The sequence below is a fragment of the Aythya ferina genome (assembly GCF_964211825.1).
Source record: "Aythya ferina genome assembly, chromosome: 25".
In the NCBI taxonomy this organism is placed as follows: Eukaryota; Metazoa; Chordata; class Aves; order Anseriformes; family Anatidae; genus Aythya; species Aythya ferina.
Window position 1 is genome coordinate 3,322,448 of NC_140323.1, and position 12,065 is coordinate 3,334,512.

Sequence of the window (12,065 nt, forward strand, 5' to 3'; positions counted from 1 at the left end):
TCCTGGGGGCTGCGACCACCGGCCCGGTGTCCCCGCCATAGGACCGCTAGGGGGCAGAGGGGGACCGCGAATGGGGCCGGCCCGAGGAGGGGGCTCCGAGGGGCGCCAGCTTCATGGAGCTCTGGATTTTGGGGGCCTCGTTGGTTCTTTCCCCGTGGCCGGAGTGAAAATGCAATGCTCTGATCAGCCCAGGGGGCAGGAGCTGGGGGTGCGATGTCAGGGTGCTTCGCCCTACAGGGCTGGTGGGGGTCTCCTGGGCGGTGGGTCGTAGCCTGGTATGGCAGTTTGTCACTCTGCACAGCTTCCCCTGGCGCTGAGATCATAGAATCATAGGATATCCCGAGATGGAAGGGACCCACAAGGATCATTGAGTCCAGCTCCTGGCATCACACAGGTCTACCCAACAATTCAGACCGTATGACTAAAAGCACAGTCCAAACGCTGCTTAGACTCCGACACGCTCAGTGCAGTGACTCTGTCCCTGGGGAGCCTGTTCCAGTGCGCGACAACCCTCTCGGTGAAGAACCTCTTCCCGATATCCAGCCTGAACCTCCCCGTCACAGCTTGACACCATTCCCTCGGGTCCTAACACTGCAGGTGTCTGCGCGAGGCCACCTTGTGCATGCTGCAGAATCTCCTAAGAGAAGCTGCACAACTGCAGCGTGCCCAAAGAGATCAGCCAAAGACCCCTCTTCCCAAAATTGTAAGCAGGCTGCAGCCCTAAGGCCTTTTCTGCCAGACAGAGCCTGCCAGGGGACACCACCATCAGATGCGTCTTCAGCGGGGAAACACAACCGTGCGCCTCATCCTCATCCAGGCCTGGTGCTCTGCAGGAGGTGCAAGGCAGTGGAAATTGATGCTCGGTAATCCTGGCTGAAAGGATAGTGCCGGGATAAGGGAGGAGACGGGGGCTTGTCTTATATCAGGGTGGTGGGAGGTGGCCGGGGGAAACGGGAGCGGTAGCGAGGAGCCCGGGGAGGAGGCGGCGGGGCCGGGGGCTGCGGGGTGTGCGGGACCGGCACTCGGCACGCAGGACATGGGCCATGGGCTCGGCGCGGCTCTAAAGGAGAAGAGGCCCCACAGCAGCAGCTTAGCGAGAGGCCTGGTGTTTGGTCTGTTCCACATCAATGGGGCGTCCAGCTGTGGCTGAGGATGAAAGCAAGCGAGAGAGAGAGGATTAAAGGCTCCCAGGGTCTCCTCTAACCCGCCTAAGACTCGCTGAGAGGGCAGCGCGCGGCTTCAGGAAGGTTTCTTCATATGGAAAATATTATGTGAGGGAGAGAAAGCGAGGGGGAAGGGAAGAGGGAGACTTCTGTCCAGGGAGAGAGCTGATGGGGGGGGGGGAACTGGTCACAAAAAACATGTTGGAGCCTCAGACCCAGCCCAAGGAGGAAGCCCAGAGCCTCAGCACACCTCGGGGTGCGGCGGGGCACAAGCGATGGGTTTGGGAGGTCTGGGGAGAGCGAGACCCAAATGCGGCGAGGGCAGACGGCAGCAGAGAAAGAAAAGGATGAAAGGAGAGGTAAAGAGGAGCCGGGGAGGGAAGAGGAGCCCGGCAAAAGGGAGGAGAAAGGGGAGAAATGAAGGGGGAGGTGGTGAAAGGTGGAATGAGGGACACGGAGGAGAGCGAGAGGTGGTGAAAGGCCGGCTGTCTGCTCCATTGTGTTATTAACCAGGTCGCCAGGTGGAAGCGCCCCGCACGCAGCCCTCCTGGCCCGTTTCCTACCCCCGGCCAAACTTCTCCCAGGAATGCCTGTGATGGGGAACAAATTGCTAACAGAAGTGAGACATTTTGCACCAAACGCAAGCAAGTTTCCAGTGAAAGGTTTCCTGTCAGCGGGTCGGGACTGTAGGGTGTGGAGCCTTTCTGCCTGCTCTGGCAGAATAATCCCGCGAGTTAACACGAAGCATTGGTTATAGCGCAGGATAAAGGACCCGAGGCTGGGCTTTCCTGCCTTCTGTTTTGGCTGCTGCCGTTTGGCTGCTTTCATTCACCGTTATTTTCTGCTTCGCCCGTGTGTGGCATTCTCGGCCTCATTAGCTGCTCCTCCGCTCTCCCTGGCCACCCCCCACCGGTGAGATCTCCCGAGAATTCACAGGCTTCCACTCTACTTTCCTCCTTGATTTATACTGTTGAACTGAATGACCTTCCCTGACCTCATTTTCATGACAGTGTGAGCACACACAGCAGCACTCGGCGAATGGCAACGCTACTCCCTCCCTTGCAGTCCTGCCCTCTGAGCTGCAAAGACACCAACCCTCCTGTTTGCATGTGGGGAAGGTTTTGGTGTCTGCTTGTGGCTGCCCCATTGCCTGAACCTGCAGCTCTTACACATTGGAGCCCGGAGACGTGGAAGGTGCTGGCTGCAAAATGCTGGTCTACGTATCTTTGTACAGATAACATTTAGCTGAGCTGGTGGGCATGCGAAAGCAGCATGCAGGAAAACAACTCCTGGGTATTTTGCACTGTTTAGACATCCAGAACTTTGCCCTCCTCCATCACCTACGTGTCGAGGGAGCCCACAGATACATGGCGCCTCCCTGTGAGAAATGCACACCGATAATGTCTCTCTGTCCGGGTTTCTGTGTTCTTGGTCATCACTGCAGTAGCTGAAAAACTGCCAGGTGGGCCAGACAACCCAAATCCCAGAGCTGAGACGTGCATTGACTCCCTGGTATGGCCACGCTTGCAAGGTGAGGGAATTTCTATTCCCACAAGTATTTTGGTGCCCTGTGGCTCCTGATTAGATTTTAACAGGAGAGAGAAGAGATCACTTCTCCCTAGAAAACGCACCTGAGTCTCTGCTCCTGGTTCTCAGGAAGTTTGCCTGAACTTCCCGAGTGTGAAAGCAGCAGTGAACTGAAAAGTGCTGCTGGGTTTTGGCACAGCACGGCAGCTACAAGCCAGTTTGCCATACCCTGGCTGTACCCCACCCAGCTTCCACTCCGACCTCCCAAAGCTGACCGTCTTCCACCCTCTTTCTAAATAGTTGGCAAAGCAGCCTTGCCCCCTTCCCCAGCACAGCGGTACATAAATCCCTTTGTCCCTTAGCCTGGAAATCTGCCTTCCTGTCCCTCCCTTCCCTGCCTTCCTGGGAAGTCAATGTGGATACGGTGCTGCCGGCTTGCCTGTCTGAGCTGCTTAGTTAAGAATAATAAACAAACTCCTAAATGGAAGGATATTCTTTAAACCTGCCTTGTGCTGCCTGCCAGGGAATGCAGGCAGCAGAGCCCACCTCCTGTCCCCCTCCAGCCCGAGCTCCAGGCTCTCCTGAAACCTGATCTCCTTTGCTTTGGAGCTGCACCATGGCCTCTGTGTGCACCTTCCCCCCTGACCCTGTCTGGATTCTCCTGTCCTTTTCCTGACACACACCCAACAAGCACATGCTCGGCGCTCAGACACACAGAACACAGGGGCACACGGTGACACCACCACATCTGGGCTACGAGAAGTGGCAGTGCGCAGTGCCCTCTACACAGACATAGTAGATTTTACACACACATCCTCCTTAACACAGTTGTACACATATACTATTAAGAGCGATGCAAATAGCCCCTGTGCCAACAACTAGGGGCTGTTCACCTCCTTGGGAAACCTGCCTAGGAAGTGTATGCAAATCTGAGGCAGAAAGACTCGAAAAAGAGCACAGATACACGCAGGCAGTGCCCACGCAGCCCCAGACGACACGGCACCAGATGTGCGAAGAAACGGCGACCTCAAATCATAACCTGATAGCAGAGCGTATCCAACAGCAGACACAGTGATAAAACTGACTAGCACATGCCCTGATTTCTCTCACACTCACCTACTTTTGTGGACGTGTCTGTCCCTCTCTTCCCCTATTTTTCTTGCTTTCCTTTCCTGTTTGTGTGCTCTCCTTTCACTCCTTTGTATCCCAACCTTCCTGTAGACTCCATTCTCCTGTTCCCTGGAGGTTTCTCTTGTATGAGGTTATGCCACACACACATCTCTCCCTTGCATACATCTCTCCGTATACCTCTGTTCCTTGGCCACTAGGTTTGTACACCTCTGACCCTGCACGCCTTTAAATTACCGACCTTCCTATACACGTGCTTTGCTTTCATACACAGGTATGTCTTTCCTCGTCTCTCCACATTGCTTCTTTGCCTCTTGTTTAGGCAGACAGGCATCTCCTGCTGCTTGCTCCCCCACCTCCAGCCCACACAGCTTCCCGGCTTTCCTTCTCTGTGGCCCATTTTCCTCATGCCAGCATTCACAGCCAGCAGGAAGAGGATGTCAGTTAGAGGCTAAGCAGTCCCTGGGACCCTCTGGCCCTGCCACACTTTTCAACCCACTTCTAATTTTTCTCCTCTTTTCACAATTTATTGTTTTCAGCTCTCCTCCTCCTCAGTGCCTGCTAAAGGGAGCTCAGCTCCTCGCCTCTTCTGTTTTCATCTTGAGAGGAAGGGAAAAACCCATTTTGCTCTTTCCCTGGCTCCAATTCCCCTTCCACCCCCTTCCCCTCCCACCCCCCTTCCCAGCCCTGAAACCTTTTCCTGATAGTGTTGCTGTAACTGTTCAATTAAACGAGCAATTACAAAATCAATCAAACCGAAACGTGTGCTGTGCGCTGAGGGGGGACCGACTGCGGAGCGGGGACGTCGCCTGAGCCTGTCCCAGCCTGAAGGCAGCTCAGCTCTCAGCTCAGCTGAAATTGTCTCGTTTGATGGTGAGGCATCGCTCTGAGGACAGGCACACCGTGGAGCTGCTCTCTGCCGTGTGAAGCCAGCACCACCAGCTTTGCACCAAATTTCCCCCGTGTAAGGGAAAATTCTGGCCAAGCTGTTAGTGCTGCCCGTGGCCTTTGGTTTGAGCTGGCCAGTAAGGGCTGTGCCACTTGGAAATGGAGCAGTCAGGCAGGGATGGCCTCTGCAGCGATAGGAAGGGAGGAATATGATGAGGAGAAAATGGCAAACCCAAGTACAGGTCCTGTGTAATTTCATCAGGTTATGCCTGCAGGCTTCCTCCTTTCTTTTGTACGTACGTTGCTGCTCCTGCTACACACTTAACATATGTCGAATCAGTGTGTGCCGTGGCTCCTTGCCACTCTCTGCTGTTTTCTCACCAGGTGCCACTCGCACTGTCTCACTCCCCACTATCTGCATCTCCTCAGAACAACATCCATGATTTTCACCGCAGGAATTCCCTTTGGGCACCTGCAGCACGCTGTCATAAGCGAGCAACTAGACTGTCCCTGACAAAAAAAAAAGATAAAAATTAAAAATAAAAAATAAAATTCTTCCAAGCTGATCACAAACGAGAAAAGATGAGTGGGAGAGCAGGTTGGGTTAATGGGGAAATGTGCAAAGCAGACGAATTTTGGTTCGTGTGTGGACAGAATCGTGGCAGCTTTCCAATGGCCTGAGGAAGCCAGCTTTAGCCTACAGCACTTACAAGGAGACCCAGATCCTGCTCACGGGTGGGACATCCCATTACCATCCCATCCCTCGAGTGACTGAGGCAAACTGTCTGAGAATTTTGGACCAGAGAGCTTAATGGAAAAAATTGGGAAGTCTTGCTTTCTTGGGAGCAACAAGCATGGAAAGAACACCTTCTAAAAAGCATTTTCTCTTCAAATAATCCATTTGGGCTGCCAGGAGCACACCTTCATCTTGCTGGTGGTTCCTGGTACTGCTCTTAGAGGAAGACTTCCCTTCAGATTGGAGGGAGGTAGCACTGGAGCTATTTAATGAGGCGCTCGTATCCCAGACTTGACCCTGATTTTGCACAGTCAGAAGAGCAGCATCCCAAAGGCTTATCATTCCTTTAAGAGCAGAAATCTGGCGAGTTTCCTAAGGCAGGAGTCCAGTTTGGCTTTAATTTTCAGTGAGTAATACTTAAAGCCTGGTCACCCTGCAGGTCCTATGGAAACACTGGACTGCGTTGACACATTTTTCTAATGCAGGCTACTGCAGCAGGATGTATGCAAATCTTAAAATCAATTTGCAAAAATGCTTCAGCAAGGTTTCCCACCCCATTTTTTAAAATTATTTTTTCATTTCATCGCACCATGATTTTCCAGAGTTTTACCTATATTAAAATACTGAGGATAAGCACCAATACACAACTGCTGCATTACCCTGTTCCAAAGTTCCCTGTGTCTGATGGTGATATTCAGTGATGTTGTTAACCTCATCTACTTATACCAGCCACCTGGAAATGACAGGTTGAAGAGGGCTGGAAAAGGAGAAAATTTGACAGGAGGAGCAGTAAGGATAGGTTGATATTTTTATGCCACTTGTCTCGCTGGCCCCTTGTTATCTTGGACTGCATTGATACCATTTAGGGTGTATTTATTGGGTATGCCAAGATGCTTGGAGTCTACGGCCCTGGTGTTTGCATAAATCTGAATAAATGTGTTTCAAAGCACTTTAAGGTCTGTGGCATCAGCCCAGCTGCACAGCCCTCATGCAGGCGATGCAGGTCTGTCTGTGAGCACTGCTTCTTGGCAGGGAAGGCTTTGCATGGTGATTTAGGTGATCTCTGCTTCTAGCTGCTGGAGTGATCTCAGGTCACTCACCTACCTGCTTGTTCCCAGTTTCCTCCATCATCTGTAAAACAAGGATAACGACAATACCAAGGTATATTTAATTTTGTGGTTTGGATATACTTTTGTCACTCCTTTTGCAACAACACAAAGCTGCCAGGCTTCCCCTACCATAAAGTTTTGGATAAAGCACCTTCCCCTACATTATTTTTTTTTTTAGCATTTCTGCTGTTTTCTGGTCCGTAAGTATGAGAGATGCAGTGCAGAGAGGACATCCTGACCAGAGAAGTAACCAACCCCAGAAGCAGAGCTGCAATTGCAGAGCTGCAATTTCCATGGGAGTAGAAAAATGCCAAATTTATCAGTAAACAAACAAACAGACATTGAAAGGGAAATACTGGGTTTGATTTTTCCATCAGAAAAGAGCATCTCAAAAGATGATTAACAGAGAGAATTTGGGGAGGGATTAGAGCCCTGCAGCTCAGGCTCTGAGCTCCCCACAGCTCCCCCACCTTCCATACTCCAAATCCCAGTAAATGGAGCCTGGATGCCCAGTGCTGCTCTCCCAGACCAGTAAAAACAGATGCTCCCTAAGGGAAATTCCCACCTAACTCCAGAGGGGCACCCAAAAGGCCACGTCTTGGTCTCCCAGCCTGAAGTTCAACTCATGTGGGGGCTGCACCCCTCCAGAGAGAGGAATTAAACCCAAAACCAAGAGGCTGACGTCTCCAAGGCCATGCTCAGTGTCCTGCCCAGTCCTACAGGGACTACTGGACACTTTGGACTATTTTCATCTCTTTCTGTAGGTTCATCTCCGGGAACTACTTGAGGTAAGTGGTATGTGTGCCCTTTGGATCTCAGTCCTGGAAATATTTCAGCTCGTGACCTTGAGGATGAGACAGGTCGCTACCCCTCTGTGTCAGCCTGGGGTTAGAAGGACCAGGTGCAGAGTCCAAAGCAGATTTCTGTTTTTTTCTCATTGGGTTTGGGACCCAAGCATTCTGGAGAGGACAGTTGTGAAGAGATTTGTTTGTGGAAAAGGTCCAAAATGCCAAAGAGGGACAGGGAGGGATGTTATTTTGCAGCCCCTTTGTCCAAAAGCTACAAATCTCTTCCCTGTCTTTGCCTTTCCCTCAGCTCTCCGCTCCTGCCGGGTGCATGCAATCACGTATGTGAAAGCTTGGCCTGTGCCCCTGCCAGACATACGGCAGGACCATTACTCAAGCCGCATATGGGAAGGAGCAGGTTACAATTTGCTGATTAGGAGGGAGGAAAACCCGACCGACTCCTTGGAGGCCGGCCTCAGGCCCTGCAGCAAATGAAGGCTACGAAGGGGCTGCTGGCTGTGGAGCCCTTGCAGTCGCTCCCGTTTGCTGCAGAGCTCGCTGGGCCTCGATGGAGGTGGGTGAACCTCTGGAAGGTGGGGAGGCTGTTGTCTCCTAGAAATTGTCTCCTGATTAATGAAGGGCTTGCTCCCGACTTGCAGCAGGAGGAATAAGAGGGAAATTTGCCCTCTGATTAGCGGAACGCGTTGCCTGCTCTGAGAGAAACGTAACGCACACACCTACAGACCCAGGTAACAGCCTACAGATCCACGCTGGCATTTCTGCAGCCCCAAAGCTCCCCCTGCCTTCACCAACACCCCCTGAGGCATGATCCTGCCATGGTGGTGCTGAGTGAGGGGCCTGATGCTGCAATGGGACTGATAGGGCCAAGTTGGGCTCAGCGCCGCGTGCTCGTGGCACCGCCAGATACCGAACGGGTGGCACGGCGCAGGAGCCTTTGGTCACGTCCAGCCGCCTGTTTGCCATCTATATTTGGTTAAAAAAAACACGATTGGGAATTGTTTGTTTGTGGCTCCTTGGAAACTCCCCTTAAGAAATGGCTTCTTTTGTTTGGTTACTGGGGGAAAAGATATTTTCCCCTCCTCCTTTCACTATTTGGAAACCTTAAAAAAAGCACAGCTTTAAAGAGCCCAGGGATATCGAGGACAGTCTGTCAGCAGCAGCCCGTGTCTTTCCAAGCAGCTCAGTGCTTGCCTTGGTCCTCATCTCTCCCAGACACTCTGCTCCACCTTCTTGTAAATGCTGACAATGAAAACACTATTTAAATGTCCTCAAAGTTTCTCTTTCCATTGAAAAAGAGGATTTATTCTCTCTCTCTTTTTTTTTTTAATCAGAATTAATGTGATTCTAATGTGTTCCTTTTGATCTTCAGGGGATTTTTTACGCTGATGATCCCTAATTTTGAAATGATTTTTTTTTTTTTTTAATTGTTTTAAAAAGCTTTAGTGAAGGGGGAAAAAAAAATCCATCCTACTTCTTTGGCACATCTTTAACCTTTAAGTACCTCCGGAAAAAAAAAAATATTTAAAATATATTATACATTTTTAAACAGGGTGCTTTTGACAGGTCAGTTTCAAACCTCTCTCTCTTTTCTTGTGCTGTGTTGGAATAAGACAATTTTGCGGCTTGGATTTTTTTGACAGTTAAATTGCAATGTAGGCAGAGGGTGGAATAGGGATCCTGTCTCTTTAACTCTCTAACTAGACAAAGACTTTTCCCCTTTGAGAGCTGAGCCCGGGATCAGAACTGTCAGATGATCTCGTAGCACTTGGGAGAGTTTGCAAAGTCATAATTATATCTTTTAACCTGTCTTGCTCTTTGCAAAAGAAAGGTCCTATTATATTGAAATGAGATTATTAGCCATCAAATACTTTCTTTCTTGGGATTCTTTTCTTTAAAAAAAAAATTCAAATACCTTAACTACTTTGCAATTGAATTTTTATAAGATTTACTTTTCACTAAATAAATGTTCTGTAGCAGCTTTTTTTTTAAGTATTTTTAAAAGGGTGTTTTCAATATGCAGATGCAAAAAAAAAAATCAGACTAAATGTCTGAAATGTCACCTGTATAATTAAAGGAAGGTAAAGTTTCAGAGCTCAGTTCAGTTTTATTCCCTGGCTTAGTTGGTGAGCTTCAATACTCAAAACCCCTACTTCTTTTGCTGATTTCATTGCCAAAAATATTTTTTCCTGAAAACCAGTAATTTTCAACCTTCAATTTTCTCTCTATTTTTTGTGTCTTTTCTTCTTCCCTAAACACGAAAAAAAATGAAAATGAAACCCCAAATAACTGATCTTTTTTTTTTTTTTTTTTTTATCCACACAGTTAAAATCGCTGCACTGCATTGTCAGGATATGCTTTAACAAAAGATGACAACTGCATTAAAGCAATCAGGGTAACACCAAAAAGGCTACTAAAATATGGTATCAAATTCAAGAAAGAGCCTCTTTAAACCAGCCCATCTGAGTACCAGTTGGCAAAATAGTTACTTACACTCGGGCCTAATTTGAAATCTGAGATTAGTTCCAGGTTGCACAAACAATAAATATTTAGCACGTGTTTAAATATCTAGCCGAATAGGGATTGAAATGAATGTAAAATCGGTGAAATACATGAACAAGCTGGGCCTGATCCAAAGACCTTTGATGACAATGGAGGATCCTTCCACCTGCTACAACAGCTTTGGATCAGGCACCCCTTTGTTGGAAGTGACTGGTCACTTTAATCAAATGATTAGAGTGCTGTCATTTATAGCTCTATAATTCAGATTGTGTCAGCCTTTCCATTATAAACTCTCTTTCTTTTCAAGGGTGGGTTATGTCTTGGCCATAAAAAATCATTCTGAGATTAAATTCAGCATGTTCTGGTCTAACAAAGGGATCGATCCTTGTGCGAACAAAACTCCCCTTAAACTTGCAGGATTCCTGGAGGTTACAACTGATTTACATTTTTAAGGGTTCAGATGCATTTAATTATTTTTTTTTATTTCAATTTTATTTTTTTTTTTTTTTAATGTGAGCACTGCAGGACTTGGTTGTGGGAGTCACTTTGCCAGTGTGAGTGGTTGAAGACAATGGGGATTATTGCCAGGAGTAGTTACTCGTATGTGTGTTTGCCAATAGTGTCTGGTATTTGTTGGGTGCACACCTTCAGGAAGGTCCTCGGTTGCATGCTGTCATAATTCGTGTGTATTTTTCTGTTGGCTATATATATATATTTTTTTTTTCCTATTCCAGAAACTAACTAAGAATAAAGACCATTATTTAATACACATTTCCTCAACCTTCCAGAAAAGATGTCTCAGTCATAATGAAAACCAGGAGACTGACAGATCAAAAGAACCTCCCTGATGTTAAATAAGGCCCCGATTCTGAATAAGACCCATCTGGGGAAACTTTGTTCATGAGGAACCCCAGGACAGGAAAATAAGGAAATTCATTGAGCTGCACTTTATATAAACCTAAGCACCTGCTGAATGTTAAGCACATGTTTTCTATATCTCTAGAACTCCCCCATGCTCCTGTTGCTTTGGTATTGAAACACCTCCCTTTCCTACATGTTTTTAATTCTTGCAACCCGATTACAAACAAAAGATTTTTTATTTTTTTTTCCTTGGTTTACAGGACAAATCCAGCGCTGACAAGAAAACTACCTCAGGCTGTATCGGCAAGCATCATCTGTCCATCCAACTTTCCATTCCCATCTTCACATTATATCTAAGTTCAAGGTAGGATCAAATGTCTGATTTCTACTTCTGTATTTTTGCCCTTGTGTTTTTTTTTTCAATGGGATGAGTCAAGAGGAAACAGTGACAGGTATTCGTGTAGTACCTCAATAAGCTACCTCTAATTGTCCATGGGAGCTGCAGAGCAAGGCAGGTATCACTAGAGAGCCAGTTCAACCTGTGTAAATTGGCAGTGTCCCCTGGACTCACTGGAGCAGCTCCAGTTTACACCACTGAGGATCTGACTTGGAATTTCAGGGCTTTTCAGTCACCATCATAAATATCTCTTCTTTTTCTTGGCAATGAAATGATCTATAGAGTAGTTCCAAAAAATTAAAAGAAGTTGTTGGCAGATGTGTCTATTAGTTTGAGCCGGAGATTTTTGGCTTTTTTGAGCTCAGTCACTGGGTAACATGGAGGCTTCTTAATGTCCACGGTAGCTTTACCTTTGGCTGTGCAGTCAGCTGAGCCATCTCTAGAGAAAAGCACTTTGTTTCCCCCAGTTGATTGTAGAGAGCCACAGAAGACACTCTTATGGGAAAGCCTGGAAATATGTAATATGAGGAATTCTGTTCAAAACCTACCCATTGTCTTACTGACAATAAAGGTGAGTCCATGAGAAGCCCACTGCAGTCAGTACCTTTGTTCCAGCAGAGATGGTGTGGAAACGTAAGCAGTAGGTGATGTCCCACTCTGCCTTTTTGAAACGTGAAAAAATAGGGCTTTTCTCAAAGGCAGATTCCTATGGAAAACGTTCTCAGCCTCCTCGGAGTGAAATTCCTCTGCAGGGCAGGAGGTGCTCTGCCTTTGGAAGCCCTGCAAAGCCAGGCCTGTCATTGCAATGGAAGGAGATTGGGGTTGGCGCCTCCGTGGGTGTGAGCGTAAACATCCATCGGGGTGTGCCAACTAGAACGTGCCCTGGCTTTGTTACTACGAGCGCCCGGCTCCACTTCAGCTTTCTCCTGAGTGATTATTGACGTGCTCGCA